Source organism: Miniopterus schreibersii, assembly GCF_964146895.1.
Source record: "Miniopterus schreibersii genome assembly, chromosome: 2".
Lineage (NCBI taxonomy): Eukaryota > Metazoa > Chordata > Mammalia > Chiroptera > Miniopteridae > Miniopterus > Miniopterus schreibersii.
Genome location: NC_138102.1, coordinates 97,856,460 through 97,874,887, shown reverse-complemented (window position 1 = coordinate 97,874,887; position 18,428 = coordinate 97,856,460). Strand labels below are relative to the sequence as shown.

At 36.6% G+C, this 18,428-nt stretch overlaps 1 protein-coding gene across 5 annotated transcripts in view; it reads left to right on the top strand.

Annotated features, from left to right (window-relative positions):
- FRY (FRY microtubule binding protein) overlaps positions 1–18,428 on the top strand; it is a 508,702-nt gene that overhangs the window by 460,038 nt on the left and 30,236 nt on the right. The window lies entirely within an intron of this gene.

Here is an 18,428-nt window from a genome sequence, read left to right as displayed (position 1 = left end):
ATTGCTGTATTTGGTTTGCTAATATTTTGTTGAGGATTTTTGTATCTATGCTCATCGTGGATGCTGGCCTTTAATTTTCTTTTTGTATAATGTCTTTGTCTGAGTTTGGTATCTGGGTAATGCTGGTCTCAAAAAATGTGACTGGGAGCTTTCCATCTTCTTCAACTTTTTTGAATAGTTTAAGAAAGTTAGGTATTAATTTATCTTTGAATGTTTGATAAAGTTCACCTGCACAGTCACCTGGTCCAGGGCTTTTGTTCGTGGTGAGTGTTTTGATTACCAATTCAATTTCATTACCAGTTATCGATTTGTTCATATTTTCTGTTTCTTCCTGATTCAGCCTTGGACGATTGTACATTTCTCGGAATTTATGCACTTCTTCTAGGTTGTCCAGTTTGTTAGCATATAATTTTTAATAGTATTCCTTTATAGTCCTTTCTATCTGTGATGTCAGTTGTCACTTCTCCTCTTTCATTTCTGCCTTTATTTACAGTAAAACCTCAACATAACAGACTAATTTGGGTGAGGGGATGTCCATTAAAGTGGATAGTCTGTTATATAATAAAGTAGGTTTTCCAAATGCATAGTCAAAAATTTGACAAATTAGTTTACCTGTTTTTACTTATGTAGACACATTTGTGTAATTAAAATTAACTATGTATGAAAAGTTTAATTTCACAGAAAAGTTTTCCATATGTATTACAGTAATTTTAAATTTATACTGAATTAGTCTAGTAAATGCGTGCATTCAGCAGTCACCAAGAGTCAACAAAGGCACACAGCTGGGGCGTGGCTTAGCACAAGTTGGAACATCAGCTGGCAGGAGTTAGAACTGCTGCAGAAAATCATGCCATGTGACAACAGAACCAATTACCACTCGATGCTGTGTGATCATGTGGTAATCGTTCACCAAACACTGTTTATGCGCAGTGACCCTTGGATTTAAATATGTAGACTGTAGTTGTAGATATATAGTATTTATTTATATTGGTGAAACGACTACTCTGTTTTTTCCAACATATGGCCTATTCACTAAATTTTGTTAAAGATAACAGTGAATTAATAACAAAAAAAAATAACCTGTTAGTTTTAAGCAAATTTTGGTTAAAAGCATTTTAAAATTAACAGGGTATTGATTTTTGGTTATGACACATGGACTGGAAATTTTGTCTATTAAATCCAAAGCCCATTATATCAAGGTCCACAAAATCAAGGGTTTACTGTATTGGGGCTCTTTCTCTTTTTTCTTGATGAGATTGGCTAAAAGTTTATCAATTTTATCTTTTCAAAGAACCAACTATTAATTTCTTGATCTTTTTATTTTATTTTTTTTCTTACTCTATTTCATTGCATTACATTCTAATCTTAATTATTTCCTTACTTCTACTTACTTTGGTTTGTTCTTTTTCTAGTTCCGGTAGGTGTAAGGTTACATTGTTTGAGATTTTTTTCTTGTTCCTTGAGGTAGGCCTTTATTACTATGAATTTCCCTCTTAGGATTGCTTTTGCTATGTCCCATAGATTTGGGGTCATTGGGTTTAATTTTCATATGTCTTATGGAATCTCATTGTTATGCCATTCATTTCTTCATAGCATGTTATTTAGCCTCCATGTGTCTGTGTGCTTTTCAGTTTTCATCTTGTAATTGATTTCTAGTTTCATACCATTGTGATAGAAAAGGATACTTGATATGATGCCAATCTTCTTAAATTTATTGAGACTGTTTTGTGGCCTAACATGAAATCTATCCATCCATGTGTACTTGAAAAGAATATATACTCTGCTGCTTTGGGGTGAAATGTTCTAAAAATATGTAGTACACCTGGACTAACGAGTTATTTAAGGCCACTGTTTTCTTGATGGTTTTTCTGTCAGGAAGATCTATCCAGTGATGTCAATGGGGTGTTAAAGTCTGCTGTAATGACTGTATTATTGCCAATCTCTTCTTTTATGTCCATCAATATTTTATTTATGTATTTAGGTGCTCCTACATTGGATACATAGATGTTTACAAGGGTTATATCCTCTTGTTGGATTTGATAACTTTATTATTATGAAATGCCCTTCTTTGTCTATTGTTACAGCCCTTGTTTTAAAGTTTATTTTGTCTGATATAAGTATTGCTATCTCTGCTTTTCTTCATTTCTATTTGCATGAAATGTCTTTTTCCATCCCTTTACTTTCATTCTGTGTGTCTTTCCATCTAAAGTGGATCTCTTGTAGGCAACATATGTATGGGTCTTGCTTTTTTATCCATTCAGCCACTTTTTGTCTTTTGATTGGAGAATTTAGTCCATTTATGTTTAAAGTAATTATTAATAAGGAGAGATTAAAGATGGTGGCAGAATGAGTAGAAGCTACACTGACATTCTATTGGGACCAAACTGGAATTACAACTAAAATATAGAAAAACCATGCTGAATAATCAACTGCACCTAAAGATGAGCTGAAGCGCACCCTCATAACCAAGGAGGAAAAGTGGAGACTGCATAGAAATTGGGAGGAAGTACGGAAGTACAAGAGGGCTGGCCGCAGCTGAAGGTCTGGAGGGATAGCTCAGCTGTGGGGGGTTCCCACTGAGGACTCTAGGGCCTAAACCCCAGGCTGGGCTTCCCAGCCAAGAGCACCAGAACTGAGAAAGGGGCCCACATAACATCTGGCTGTGAAAAGCAGCTGGGTTACTATCTGCCAGGAAGAGACAGCTGGACATGCAGGCACCCTGTTAAAGAGCCAACACACAAAGTTTCCTGTGCAGCCACTCACCTTGGGCTCCAGCAGAGGGAGGACAGAGTGGACTGGAGCTATGTGAGGAGAATCTAGGATTGTGGGCTCTGGAGATAGAGATCAGAGGGCACCCCTCTGGATTCCTTTGCCTAGTCATTCCCCCATACTGCAGAGGACATCTTTCACAGCAGATACTTACCTTCCAAGCAGCTTTTGCCTGAGGGGGAAGCAACTGCCCCACCCTGCTGGAAAACCTCTCGGCCTACCCTGTGGAGTTTCTACAACCTGAGGCTCATTAAGACAATCAGATTAATCAGCCTGCAGACAGAGGAAGACTTCAGAGTGCTTTGAGTCTTTGCCTGACCTGCTTTGGGATTCAGGCCTTGGAAAAGCAGACCTTGCTGTGCATCTTCGTCCTGTCCAAATGCACCCAGCCCCAACAGAGGTGACTTCAAGCTGTGGGTTGTTGATAGCTCCAAACAGGGTACTCAAGACCAGTCTCAAACAGCGTCTGACATTGGCCTGCACCAGAGACCTTCCAAAAAGAATGAGAGTCCCAGAAGGCCTACCTAATACATAGAAACAAACTCAAATAGGCAGTCAAAATGGGGAGACAAAACAACAAGCCCCAAATGAAAGAACAAGAGAAGTCTCCAGAAAAAGAGCTAAATGAAATGGAGATAAGCAATCTATCAGATACAGAGATCAGAATACTGATTGTAAGGATGTTCAACAGCATGAAAAAAGATATGGAAACTATGAAGGAAATTAAGAATGACATAGCAGAAATAAAGAATACATTGGAAGGAATAAACAGCTGATTAGAGGAAGCTGAGGGTGGGATCAGTGATTTAGAAGACAGGGTAGAGAAAAACAATCAGAGATCCAAAAAGAGAAAACAATTAAAAAACAGGAGGACAGTCTAAGGGAGCTGTGGGACAACATGAAATGTAACAATATTTGCATCATAGGAGAGCCAGAAGAGGCTGAAAGTAAGCAAGGATTAGATAATCTGTTTGAAGAAATAATGGCAGAAAACTTCCTTGCCTGGTCAAGGAAAAGGTCACACAAGTTCAGGAGGCACAGAGAGTCCCAAGCAAGAAGAATCCAAAGAGGACCATGCCCAGACACATTATAATTAAATGGCCAAAATTAAGACAAAGAGAATATTAAAGGCAGCAAGAGAAAAGCAATCTGTTACCCTCAAAGGAGTTCCCATAAGGCCATCAGCTGATTTCCCATCAGAAACTCTACAAGCCAGAAGGGAATGTCATGAAGTATTCAAGATAATGCAAAACAAGGATCTGAAACCAAGCATACTCTATTCAGCAAGGCTATCTTTCAAAATAGATGGTGAAATAAAGAGCTTCACAGACAAAAAAAAAAAAGGGGGGGGAGAGGGACTAAAGGAGTTTATCACCACCAAACCAGCAATGCAGGAAATGTTAAAGGGTCTGCTATAGTAATAAGAAGAAAAAGAGAAACATAGACATAAAGAATTAAAATGGCAATAAATAAGGGCCTATCAATAATAACCTTAAGGACTTTAAGGGAGAGGTCAACAGCAATACAGTCATAGTCGTGGACTTTAACACCCCACTGACTTCACTGGATAGGTCTTCCAGGCAAACAGTCAACACAGGAACAGTGACTCTAAATGGCACAATAGATCAGATGGATTTAATTGATATTAACAGAACATTTCACCCTAAAGCTGCAGAACATACATTCCTCTCAGGTGCACGAGTCATGCTGAAAGACATACCACATGTTAGGACACAAAACCAGTCTACAAATTCAAGAAGACTGAAATCACATCAAGCATCTCAGATCACAATGGCATGAAATTAGAAATCAACTACAGTAAAAACACTCAAAAACATTCAAACACATGGAGGCTAAATAACATGTTATTAAACGATGAATGGGTTACCAATAAGATGAAGAAAGAAATCAAAAACTTCCTGGAAACAAATGAAAATGAACACATAACCCAAAATCTATGGGACACACCAAAAGTAGTCCTAAGAGGGAAGTTCATAGAACTGCAGGCCTACCTCAAAAAGCAAGAAAAATTTTTAGTAAACTATCTAACTCTACAACTTAAAGAATTAGAAAGCTCTCCTGTGAAGCCGTCAGGACCAGGGCTTTGTTAGCTGGGAGTTCTTTATTATTCTTTGATTTCATCAGTTGTTATTAGCCTATTCAGATTTTCTGATTCTTCTTTATTCAGTTTTACATGATCTCACTCATATGTGGAATCTAATAAACAAAATAGGCTGAGGAACAAAATAGATCCAAAGACACAGAAGCATGGAACAGACTGATGAATTTCAGTGGGAAGGTGGGGGTGGGGGAGTGGGTGGGGAGAGATTAATTAAAGAAATTATATGCATATATGCATAACCCATGTACACAGACAATAGTGTGGTGAAGACTTAGGGGTAAGGGGGGCAGATGAGGGGTAGAGGGGATCAGTCGGGGGGAAAAGGGGGAATAGCTGTAATATTTTTACCAATAAAGACAAATTTTAAAAAATAGAGTAATTATTGATGCTGATGTAGTTATTGCCATTTTATTCGTTGTTTTCTGATTGTTTTGTAGTTCTCTATTCCTTTCTTATTCTCTTGCTCACTTCTCTTGTATGTTGATGACTTTCTGTAGTGTTATGTTTGGATCCCTTTACTTTTATATCTTGTATATCTCTTACGGGTTTTTGTTTGGTTACCATGTGCTTCATATATAGCAAGCTATTTTATAGCAGTCTATTTTAAGTTGATGGTAGCTTAAATGTGGGCACATTCTAAAATCACTGCAAATTTTACACTCTCCATGTTTATGTTTTTGTCATTTTACTTTTTTTGTTGTATGTTTGTGTGTATTCCTTATTGTTGCAATTACAAATGCTCTTCCTAGTTTTCTTTTAACCTTTGTTAGCAGCTTTATAGTTGATTGATCCACTGCTTTTACTAAGTGTTTGCCTTTGTCAGTAAGAATTTTTTTCCCCATATTTTCTTATTTATATTTTTTGTCTTTTCTTTTATACTTAAAAGGTCCCTTTAACATTTTTTGTATTACCAGTTTAGTGGTCCTAAACTCCTTTAGCTTTTTCTTGTCTTGGAAGCTCTTTATCACTCCTTCAATTTTAAATCATAGCCTTGCTGGGTGAATTAATCTTCATTGTAGGTCTTTGCTTTTCATCACTTTGAATATATCATGCCAGTCCCTTCTAGCCTGCAAATTTTCTGTTGAGAAATCAGCTGACAGTCTTATGGGAGCTCCCTTTTAGGTAACTGTCATTCTCTTGCTGCTTTTAATATTTTCTCTTTGTCTTTAACCTTTGTCATTTTAATTATGATGTGTCTTGGTGTGGCCCTCTTTGGGTTCACCTTGTTTAGGACTCTGCTTCCTGGACTTATATGTCTATTTCCTTCAGTAGATTAGGGACACTTTCAGTAATTATTTCTTCAAATAGGATTCAATCCCTTGCTCTTTATTTTCTCTTTATAGTACCCCTATGATGCAAATGTTGGCACACTTGATATTCTCCCAGGGGTCCCTTAAAATATTTTCTCTTTTTTTCTTTTTGTTGTTCTGAATTGGTGTTTTTCACTACCTTGTCTTCCAGATCCTTGATTTGATTGTCTGCTTCATTCTACTCTACTGCTGATTCCCTCCAATGTATCTTCATTTCAGTTATAGTATTCATTTCTGACTGGTTCTTTATGTTTTCTATTGATATGGAACCCAGGTTCAGCTGTCTGCTGCTCAAAAGCCAATACTCAAGAGACAGGGGTTGATGGAAAGAAAAATCAGTTTATTCAGGAGCCAGCAGCCTGAGAAGATGGGAAACTCTCATCAAAAAGACCATCTTAACATCTCAGTGCAGACAGGGGTTTTTATGAGCGAGGAAGAAGAAGGCAGAACAAAGGAAACTGGAAGGGCTGTGGGCCCTCATTGATGGTGCTATATGCTCTGCTCTTATAATTATCTTGGAGCCAGTCAAGTGATGGTCTGGTTTTCGTCAGGTGAATGTGAAGAAATCTTCTCGAGTCTGCTTCATTTAAAGTTAGCTTCTAGAATCCTTTAAGCAAATAGGCTGTTTGTCTGTAGCTACACATGAATTTACAAGTTGTCATAGAAATAATATTTTTTAAATGGTGGGGTGGGTTATACTAGCTCATTTTTTATGTTTTCTATCTCTTTGTTGAAGTTCTTACCGTGTTCATCTATTCATCCCCTGTGTTCATTGAGCATACTTACAACCAGTTTTTTCCAGCTCTATATCTTGCAGATTACTTGTCTCCATTTCATTTAGTTTTCTGGAATTTTATCCTGTTCTTTCATTTTGACAAGTTTCTTTGTCTCCTCATTTTGGCTGACTCCCTGTGTTTGTTCTTATGATTCAGGTAGAGCTGCTACATCTTATGTAGTTCTTCATGGAGGGCCCAGTGGCACAGTCTCCCTGGTCGCCTGAGCTTGGTGCTGCAGTGGTGTAGGTTATGTATGCCTTCCTATTGTACTTAAGCCTGATTGCAGTTGGCATATCAGTAGGTGTGATTGACCCTAAGTCTGACTAGCTATGAGGGCTTGCCATGACTAACAGACAAACTGTTGTATCGGGGCTAACTCCACAGAGCAGGAGTCACTGTAGTGGGGCTTTGGTGCCAGTTGAGTCTGCCCTTCAGGTGCGTTGTTTGTGGAGCTGGTCGGGTGGTGCTCTGGTGTGTGCTGAAGCCAGCCACAAGGTGTTTTGGGTTTGGAGCCTACTGGGAGGGTCTCTTGTGTAGGCCAACATCAGCCACCGCTTGTGCCTGTCTTGAGCTACCTGGTAGGAGCTACAAAGTGATCTGCAGTTGGTTGCCACTTGTGCTGGGCTTGGGACCCTTTGGTCAGCACCACAGTGTGTGCTAAGGCCAGCTGAAACTCTATGAAGTCTTGTGGTCATATAATTGAACCTACATTCAAGCCAAAGCTGGCTGCCACTTATCCCAGGCTTGAGGCCACCTGATGGGAGTTACAAAGCAAGTTATGACCAGTCACCACTTGTGCCTGGCTTAGGACCACTTAGTACAGAGCATTCCAAGGCTTCTTGCTGCTTGTTTTCGATTTGTGGACCTTTGAAAGAGTTGGGTCAAGTTCACAGTGTGAGCCAAAGCAGACTGCTTGGGTGAGAAAACACCTGGAAGAGCTTTGTGCCAAGTGCACAGGTTGGGTGGGACAGGAGAATGGTGTTAGCCAAATTAATGGAGATCTTAGATTTGACAGCTTCCTATGCTGGCCAGCTGGGTGGGGAGAGAATTCAACAAAGAAGCAATGGTGTCTGCGAGCACTTCTGTCCCCAGGGACAGCTGCCTCAACCCCTCCCCTTATAGCCATCCCCCCGAAGTTAGTCAATTTAGTTCCTTCTTGTAGGTCCCTGACATTTTTTGAGCTGCTACCCCTTTGCTGGAGCTCAGAATAAGTGCGTTTGTGAGTGAATCTGTATGTGTGGGCCCCTCAAGGGGAGCATCTCTGTCTTCAGGCAGCCATCCATCTCACTCAGACACAATCCCTGCTGATTTTCACATCCAGAAGTTTTGGATTATCCTCTTCCCAGCACTGGAGTTGTGGACTGAGAGGCCTCATGTGGGACTGGGTCCTCTCTCCTCCCAGGTGGGATCTCCTCAGCTGAGATATCCCTCCCGATCTTAACCACCACACTTGGATGTAGGACCTGACATTGCACTCATCCTACCAGTCTCAATATGGATTCTTCTTTATATCCTCTTATAGAAATTCTGTTCAACTAGTCTGCAGGTGGTTCTCAGCCATAGTTGTTCTATAATTTAGTTGTAATTCTGGTATGGTCATGGGAGGAAGTGGACACAAGTGTTTACCTACATCCACCATCTTGAGCAGAAGTCCTTAGTCCCTCTCTTTTCTATTTAGAGTTTATTCATTCATTTGTATGTGGCAACTCTGTCAGCATTATAATAAAGGCTTGAGAATACAAAAGTGAAAGAAAAACATTTTTCAAGCACTGTACATACATAATCTCATTTGATCTTTTACAACAGCTCTTTGAAGGGTTTTTCCAATTTTACAGATAGAAATATAGCTGAGAGGCCGACTCTAAAGGCCATATTATTTTCACTTATACATACTTTCTCTAATTTAGTTTTGGAGGCAAAACATATGCAGAAAAAAGCTAGAGAATAATTTCTAGCATATGTATAAATGCTAATATGGTTCTAGGAATCTGCATAAAACACCCAGGAATGATGAGAATGATACTTGTTAGAAAAAGATCAACAGAAGGGCAAATTCTGAGTCTCATGTTTCCAGTGTTTTTTGCAAAACCAACCAGGCTTTCATCCCATTGTTAGTATTAGCTCAGTATTCCAGAACATCCCTGAGTGGCTCATGGACACACTGGTAACCAGAGAACTTGTACAATGAACAAATGTCCTGAAGAAGATACTTTTAGTCCTTTGTATGTGACAATTCTGAGGTCTGAAGCTGGTCTGGTTGGCTATCCTAGTAACTCAGTCAAGGCTGGGTGATTTCTTTAGATTTGGATACTTGATTAAATTCTCTCTTCTAATTAGTAGACCCTGGGAGTAGTTTGGCCACTGGATATGCAGCTTAAAATAATCACTCTCTAATTCCACCAGCCTTAACTTAACAACTGCTGAACTTGAGATATGGCTAGGCATAGTGGGGTGTGTAAAAATTAGGAAGACTTGGTTCCCATCACAGTAACACTCATATAAAGATGAAATTGGCTATAAGAGCAATTTGAGGTAAACCTTTACACACTAAAGGTGTGCCTTGAGGATAAATTATGGTGTCACTCCATTTAAATAATGATTTTATGACCAGAATTGGTGGAGATACTATTTTGCTTTTTATAGCTACCATTTATTTGGCTTCTAACCCAAAGCAAAACCTGACTAACATTTGACCTCAGAGTACTGCTTACCCTCAAGTGATTCTCTCCAACTCTTTTGTCTTCAGATTTCCTGTCTTCTAGGATAGTTTGATGTTTCCAACTATTCTGAGCAACCTCTGCATGGGGACAAGTGAAATGGGATAGGAAATGAACTTCTATAACTTGCAACAGTTATGTAATCTGGATGTAAACTGCAAAGTAAACATTTCAATGATTATTACACATGTGTATTCTATTTCAGAGACCTACGTACTTTATGAAAGAATTAGCACCTACCTTACTAAACCCAGCAAAGTAAATTCTTGAACAATTAAATTTATCAGCCTGCCAGAATTGGTGACAGCATACAAACAGGCACACAAAGTCTTCCCACCCCCAAACCCTACCTAGTCAGGTCTGGACTTTGCCAGAAGCTTATTTCTATTTATTCCTTACAGGTGACATAAGTAAGGAATTGCTTTGGAATTATTTGTGGAAGAGAATATAACTCTTGGCTGGGTGTTGAATATTTGTTTTTCAATTTCTCTTCTTAATACAAAGTTGTAGACAGACATTAAATTAACGTAGAAAGGTTACACTGGTGGCCTGCAAGCTGTAACCAATTCACAAACATGTTTTATTATGCTTGTACAGTATTTTTTAGTTGAACGGATGTTTAAAAATTAAAACTGTTTACACACAGTATATCTGGTGTCTGAAAAAGAAGAGCTGTCAACACAGGGCCTGCCTTCCTAAGTGGCAGCAATGAGCTTGAGCTGATTGCTGTGGTCTGCTCTCCAGTTTCTGCTACACATTGAGTTCCTAACCCTGAAGACAAGAGCTTTGGACTCCAGTTTTCTCTATAACAAAAAAATATGCCTCTGTAACCTAAGGCTCCAAAACAGGGAAGTGAAAGCTAGAGAAGGTTGTGTGTATCAAGAAAATTGACCACCTGGTAGCACCCATTGAGAGTGTGGTACTTTTTGCCTCTGTGAGAAATACTTCTATGTATGGAAGACTCAAGCACCAGCCTGCTGCACATGCTCAATCAGGGGGGTGTCAGAGAATTCTCAATGCACGTACAGAACAGTTTCTTTAAAAAGTGTTTTTAAAAAGTGTTTCTAATACTTGAAATGTTTTTTAATTAAAGTTTCCATACAATATTATATTAGTTTCAACTAATATACAACATAGTGATTCAACATTTATATACCTTATGATATGCTCACCCCGCTAAGTCTAGGGTCTTCTGTCACAATGCAAAGTTATTACACTGTTATTGATTATATTCTCCTCCACCATTTTCATTCATCACTACACTCTCCTCCCCTTTGGGAACCTTCAGTTTGATCTTTGTTTCTCTTAGACTTTTTAGTTTGTTTGGTTTGTTCATTTGTTTTGATTTTTTTTAATGCCACATATAAGTGAAATGATGCAGTATTTGTCTTTCTCTGTATGACATATTTCACTTAGCATAATACCCCCTAGGTCCATCCATGTTGTCACAAATGGCAGGATTTCATTCTTTTTTATTGATGAGAATTGTTCCATTGTATAGTCAAAACTCAGTTCTTGACCATCTCCCATCTCAAACAATTCGGTTCTGAACCAAGTTGTTCATGGAATAAAATGTCCCCATTTTTTAACAAAACTTCAGTTCTCAAGCCTGACAACCCTTTCATGCTGATACATCAGCATTACAAAAAGCATCTCTCAGGCCACAAACAAAAGAGAGAATGCAAGTCAGTTACCACTAAACCTCACATTGTTAACATCTCAGGAAATTATGCTGTGAATATTTTAGTGAGTTTTCTTGTTTGTTTGGTTTTTGGTTTTGTTTCTGGTGAAACGGACAATTAGCACAATTTTAAAACATAAAGAGGCCATCAAGTGTGCTGATGTTGCTAAAGGTGTGAAAGTGCTCATAAAACAATGATCACAGGCAACTGGAGAGATAGAAAACTGTTGTTGATTTGGATAAATGAAAAGCAGATAGCTGGTGACAGCATTTTGGAGGCAATGATATGTGAACAAGCAAAGATACTACACTCCTGGAACAAGTACTGAAAGTGATTAGTTTAAGCTAGTAGGGGGTGGTTCGATATACTTAAGAAGTGTTTATTTATAGATTAAACAGTACGTTAGACATGTACTGTATGTGAGCAAGGGTAAAACAGGAAATCATTTAGGGGTCTGGAACAGATTAATTCAATTTACATTTTTTCTAATGGGGAAAAAGTGATTCAGTTTTCAAACACATCGCTTCTTGAACAGCCTTCCAGAATTAACTTCTTGAATTAAGTTCAAGAACCGAGGTTCCACTTTATATATGTACCACTTCTTTATTCATTCATCTATCAGTGATCACCTAGGTATCTTCATACCTTGGCTATTGTAAATAATGGTGCAATGAACATGGGGTGCATGTAATTTCAAATTAGTATTTTCATTTTCTTTAGATAAATACCCTGAAGTAGAATTGCTGGGTTGTATGGTAGTACTATTTTTAGTTTTTTAAGGAACCTCCATACTGTTTTCCATGAGGAGTATACCAATTTGCAGTCCAACCAACAGTGCATAAGATTTCCCTTTTCTCCATATCCTCCCCAACACTTCTTATTTGTTGATTTATTGATGACAGCCATTCTGACAGATGAGAGGAGCTATCTCATTGTGGTTTTGATCTCCATTTCCCTGATAATGTTGAGCATCTTTACACGTTATTGGCCATCTGTACCGAAGGCTCCAAAGCAGGGAAATTAGAGCAAATAGATTCACATAGAGGCAAATAGATGGCCAATGTCTTTGGAGAAATGTCTCTTCATGTTTTATGCCCATTTTTTTGTTTTGTTTTGACTGAATTGGGGGGTTTTTGTTATTGAGTTGTATGAGTTCCTCATATATTTTGTTTTTTGTTTTTTTAATTTTTATTTTTCAATTACAGTTGACATTCAATATCATACTAGTTTCAGATGTATAGCATAGTGGTTAGACATTTATATAATTTATGAGGTGCTTCCATCTGATAAATTTAGTACCCACCTACCACCATAGACAGTTATTACAATATTATTGACTATATTCCCTGAGCTGTACTTTACATCCCCAAGACTATTTTTGTTACTTCCAATTTGTACTTTTTAATCCCCTCCCCTTTTTCACCCAGCCCCCCAATCTCCTTCCCATCTTGTTAGTTCATTCTCTACCTGTGAGTTTGTTTCTTTTTGCTGTTCCTTTATTTTGTTTTTCAGATTCCACACATAAGTGAAATCATGTGGTATTTGTCTTTGTCTGACTTGTATCACTTAGCATAGTAACCTCTATGGTCTATCCATGTTGTCACAAATGGTAAGATTTTGTTCTTTTTAATGGCCTAGTAATATTCCATTGTATATGTGTACCACAACTTTTTTATCCATTCAGCTTCCGATGGATACTTAGGTTGCTTCCATATCTTAGCTATTGTACATAATGCTGCAATTAACAGACGTGCATGTATCTTTTCGAATTAGTATTTTGGATTTCTGCAGATAAATACCAAAAATTTGGAATTGAATTGCTGGGTCATATGGTCATCCTATTTTTAATTTTGTGAGGAACCTTCATACTGTTATCCATAGTGACTACAGGAATTTTCAGTCCCACCAACAGTGCATGAGGGTTCCCTTTTCCACACATCCTTGCCACCACTTCTTGTTTGTTGATTTATTGATAATAGCCATTCTGACAGGTGTGAAGTGATATTGTGGTTTTGATCTGCATTCCCTGATGATTAGTGATGAACATCTTTTCATGTCTGTTAGCCATCTATATGTCATCTTTAGACATACAGAAATGTCTCTAAAATCTTCAGCCCATTCTTTCATCTAATTGTTTATTTCATAGTTTTGAATTGTATGATTTCCTCATATGTTTTGGATACCAACCACTTAATGGATATTTCATTTGTGAACATATTCTCCCATTCAGTAAATTGTTCTTTCCTTTTGTTAATGGCTTCCTTTGCTGTGAAAAAGCTTTTTAGTTTGATTAAGTCTCATTTGTATATTTATGTTTGTTTCCCTTGTTCAAGGGGACATATCCAAAAAGAGATTACTAAAATTGATGTCAAATAATTTATTACCCATATTTTCTTCTAGAAGTTGTATGGTTTCAGGTCTTACATTTAAGTCTTTAATCCATTTTGAGTTTATTTTGCATATGTTGCAAAGACAGCGATCCAGTTTCCAGTTTCTTTTTTTCTTTTTTTTTTTTTTTTATATATCTGTCTAGTTTTCCCAACGACACTTATTTAAAGAGACTGTCATTTCTCCATTTTACATCCTAGTCTCCTTTTTCATAGATTAATTGACCAGATAGTGCAACGGGCACTATTCTGTTCCATTGATCTATATGTCTGTTTTTATATATAGCCTTTATCATTTTGAGGTAAAGTCCTATAACCACTTTGTTGAGAGTTTTTGTCATAAATGGATGTTGAACTTTTTCAAATACTTTTTATACATCTATTAAGATTATCACAGGATTTTTAGCCCTGGGTTTGTTGATGTGATGTATCACATTAATTGATTTGTGGATATTGAACCATCCTTCCTAGTATAAATCCTATTTGGTCATGATCTATAATCTTTTTAATGTATTTTTTAATTCAGATTGCTCATATTTTGCTGAGATTTTAGCATCTATGTTCATCGAGGACATTGGCCTGTCATTTTCTTTTTGTAGTGTCTTTATTGGTTTTGGAATCAGGGTGATGTTGGCCTTATAGAATGAGTTTGGAAATGTTTTCTTCTTCAATATTCTTGAACACTTTGAGAGAGATAGGTATTAATTCTTCTTTAAATGTTTAGACTTCACCTATGAAACTCTCTGGTTCTGGGCTTTTGTTTGTGGGAAGTTTTTTAAATTACTGATTCAATTTCATTGCTAGTTATTGGTGTGTTCATATTTTCTGTTCCTTTTCGGTTTAGTCTTGGAAGTTTGCATGTTTCTAGAAATTTATCCATTTCTTCAAGATTGTCCATTTTGTTAGCATGTAGTTGTTCAAAGTATTCTTAAATGATTCTTTGTATTTCTTTAGTGTCAGTTGTAATCACTCCTCTTTCATTTCTGATTTTATTTATTTAGCTCCCACTGTTGTTTTCTTGATGAGTCTGGCTAGAGGTCTGTCAATTTTATATTTTCTTTCAAAGAAACAGTTCCTGGTTTCAATGCTCTTTTCTATTTTTTTATATTTTATCTTGTTCATTACTCCTATGATCTTTATTATTTCCTTCCTTTTTCTTTGATTTGTTTGTTGGTCTTTTTCTAGTTCCTTTAAGTGTAAAGATACATAATCTATTTGGAATTATTCTTGTTTCTTGAGATAGGTCTGTTTAACTATGAAATTCTCTCTTAGAAGTGCTTTTGCTGCATCCCATAAATTTTGGAAAGCTGTGTTTTCATTTTCATTTCTCAAGGTAGTTTTTTTACTTCCTATTTGTTTCCTCTTTTATCCATTGGTTGTATAGTAGCATGTTGTTTAATCTCTAAGTATTTGTGATTTTTCCAGTTCTCCTCCAGTACTTGATTTCTGGTTTCATGCCATTGTGGTTGGAAAATATGCTTGATTTCAATCCTCCTGAATTTTTGAGGCATCTTTTGTTGCCTAATACATATCTAATATGGTTTATATCCTAGAAAATGTTCTTTGTACCCCAGAGAAAAAATATATACTGCAGTTTGGGGATGAAATGATCTATAAATGTCTATTAAGTTAATCTGCTCTAATATGACATTTAAGGCCATTATTACCATATTAATTTATGTCTGGATGATTTATCCACTGAAGTAAGTGTGTTATTAAAATCCAGAACTATTACTGTATTACTGTTAATTTCCATCTTTATTTCTATTAATATTTGCTTTATATACTTATGTGCTCCTATGCTGGGGCCATAGTTATGTACAGTTGTTATATCCTATTCTTGGATTTACCACTTTATCATTATGTAATGTTCTTCTTTGTCTCGTTTTACATTCTTTGTTTTTTAAAATCAATTTAGTCAGATTTAGTGTTGCTACTTCAGCTTTCTGTTCATTTCTATATGCATGGAATATCTTTTTCCATCCCTTTTCAGTATGTCTTTCAATCTAAATTGAGTCTCTTGTAGGTAGAATATAAATGGGTCTTGCTTGTTTTGTCCATTCAGCCACTCTATGTCTTTTGATTGGAGCATTTAGTCCAGTTATATTTAAAGTAATTATTGATAGGTACATGCTTATTGACATTTTGTTAATTGTTTCTGCTATTCCTTTCTTCCCTTTATCTCTTTCCTTTTGAACTGCTAGTTTTCTTTCATATTTTGTTTGAGTTTCTTTCTGTTCTATTACATATTTCCTATTCCTACATAATCAGTCCATGAATGAGAAGCCTGAAGCCTCTGTTCCTATACAGACTGAACAGCAAGTTAAATTGAACAAGACATTTCTCCAGTTAAACTGTAATCCATTAAACATCATCCCTTGGGTATAGTCGATAACTCTTTATTCTATAAGGAATCCTCTTTCCAATACCGACTAAGGAGATGTATGCTGAAGTCAATGTTTTCTTAAAAATAGTAAATACCTCAGGCTGTGTAAAGGTATCTATCTTTAAAAGCTTTGAAAGATAATCCTAATCAAGGTCCAAAAAAGTACCAATCAAACATAATACAGTGGTCATCAATGTGCCTGACCCATGTGATTTAGCAGCAGGTGAGTACATATTGTTCATACCTGCTTGGGAGATTAGATGCATCTATGTATTACTGAGTAGGGACACTTCAACAATCGGCTAGACTATCTCAATTTTATTCTGTTTAGTTTTAACCAGTGACTTTCAGAGACAAAATATGGTGAAAATAATAGCTGGTATAGTACACTGTGGCTCATCTTCTGTCATGTCAAAAACTCAGATTTTTACCTATGCCATAAGCATAGAACTCATTTCAGAGCAGAATCAAGAGAAACAAGAATGTCTATGCTACTGTTAATGAATAAGAATTAGATTATTGCTGGCTTTTAAGCCACTCTGTCTATGATCAATTCTTAACATCTTGGCTTCTTGATCTTTCTTATTTTGAGAAAACATACCTCTAAATCCAATTTGCAGATCAAGCCATATCACGAGTCCAGGAACAGGACCAGAAGAAAAGCCTTTAGACCAAATAAAACAGTGACATTCCCACAGTATTTTCAAAAGAACCTTGAGTCACATAGATACATTTATAATAAAGACTTCTAAAGTGGTTCTTTTTAAAACCTAGATATAAGAAAACATTAGCATGGGGTTGGGGAACTTTTAACATTTTCCATAAAATGGCCCCCTACAAAGGCATTTTTCATTATCTTTTTGGAGCTTTAAATGAAAACTAGGTCCCAGCCTCTGGCCTAGGAAAGGATTCTGAGATAATAAATATCAAGGCAGCTTACCTAACAAGGAGAGTTTAAGAATTCTGAGAACTGGTGTGTGTCATGTGGGCCATCTCCCAAGAAATAGTTTTGTGCCATGAGAACTGAGTGGAAGGAATACATTGATGATGAAATTCCTTAGCACCAATCTAGAGTCAAAAAGGCTCATTTGCCTTCATTGAACAGAGATTTTGCTTTACCTGATGTGATCTTCTTGCATTACAGCCTTGTTTTGGAAAACAGTAAAAAGGAAATATTTTCTTCACAAAAGACCATGTAATTTACTTAGCCCTTGCTTCATTCTACACTTCTAAAAAGTATATTCCATGGTAGAAGCAGTTACATACTAAAGTGCATACTAAATATTTTAATCAAATTTGATATTTCCTAAAAAGTCTTCAGAGTGGAAATTCTGGCCCTGTACTCCTTTCTGGAATGACATTGTATGTCATAAGGTTTGGTTATAAAAACTTTTAGGCAGAAAGTTTTCTCCCAAACTTTCAGGTTGTATAATCTATATCACAATATCACAAATATAAAGTTTGAAAGATATTCATGGCCCGGCCTCAAAAAACTGCTCAATAAACATAATACTATAGTCATCAGTGTGCCAAACCCATGAAACAGGTGAAGAAAGAAGGGACACTTGGAAGACAGGGTTTGTGGTAGGGATTGGTACTGGTAATGCTTTATGTTTGAAGATAGTAACAAATAAGTTGATGATTTTATTTTTTGTGCACTGTATCTTATGTTAAGTACAATACATTAAACTGATAACCCAGAGAATTTTTTTGGAAAGAGCATTAAGATAAGGGTTTTTTGTTGTCAAGAATTGGAAACTGAGTTAGATAGGTCCTCAAATATCTTGAAAATCTAGAACCAGATATATTGACCTATAATTAAGAATGGCCAAATTGATTTTTTAATATTGTGTCAGGTTATAGTTAACTCTTTCCACATACCCAAACTTTCTTCAAACCAATTCTATGGTTATGATATGGTGACATAAAAAAATGGTAGCCATAGTTGAACATGGCCCAGATAAAATTATCTCTCTCTAGACTATCAGTTCTATATTACTTTTAGAAATTGTCTACTGGCAAAAATATTATAAAAAATAAAATGCAAGAAAATTACCTGTCATATCTCACACTTGTTCAGAAAGTATACAATGTTTAGTCCTTTGAAATGACAGTATCTAGCAGTACTATAAAATATGCTTGATGTGGAAGGCAATTTGACTGAAGAAAATGCCACTTAGATTGTTAATTATATTTTATAATTGGATAGTCATAGTTTAGTATATGAAGCCAAACATGAAAGACTCTGCCTTAACATTTAGCAGTGGTATAATTAATTT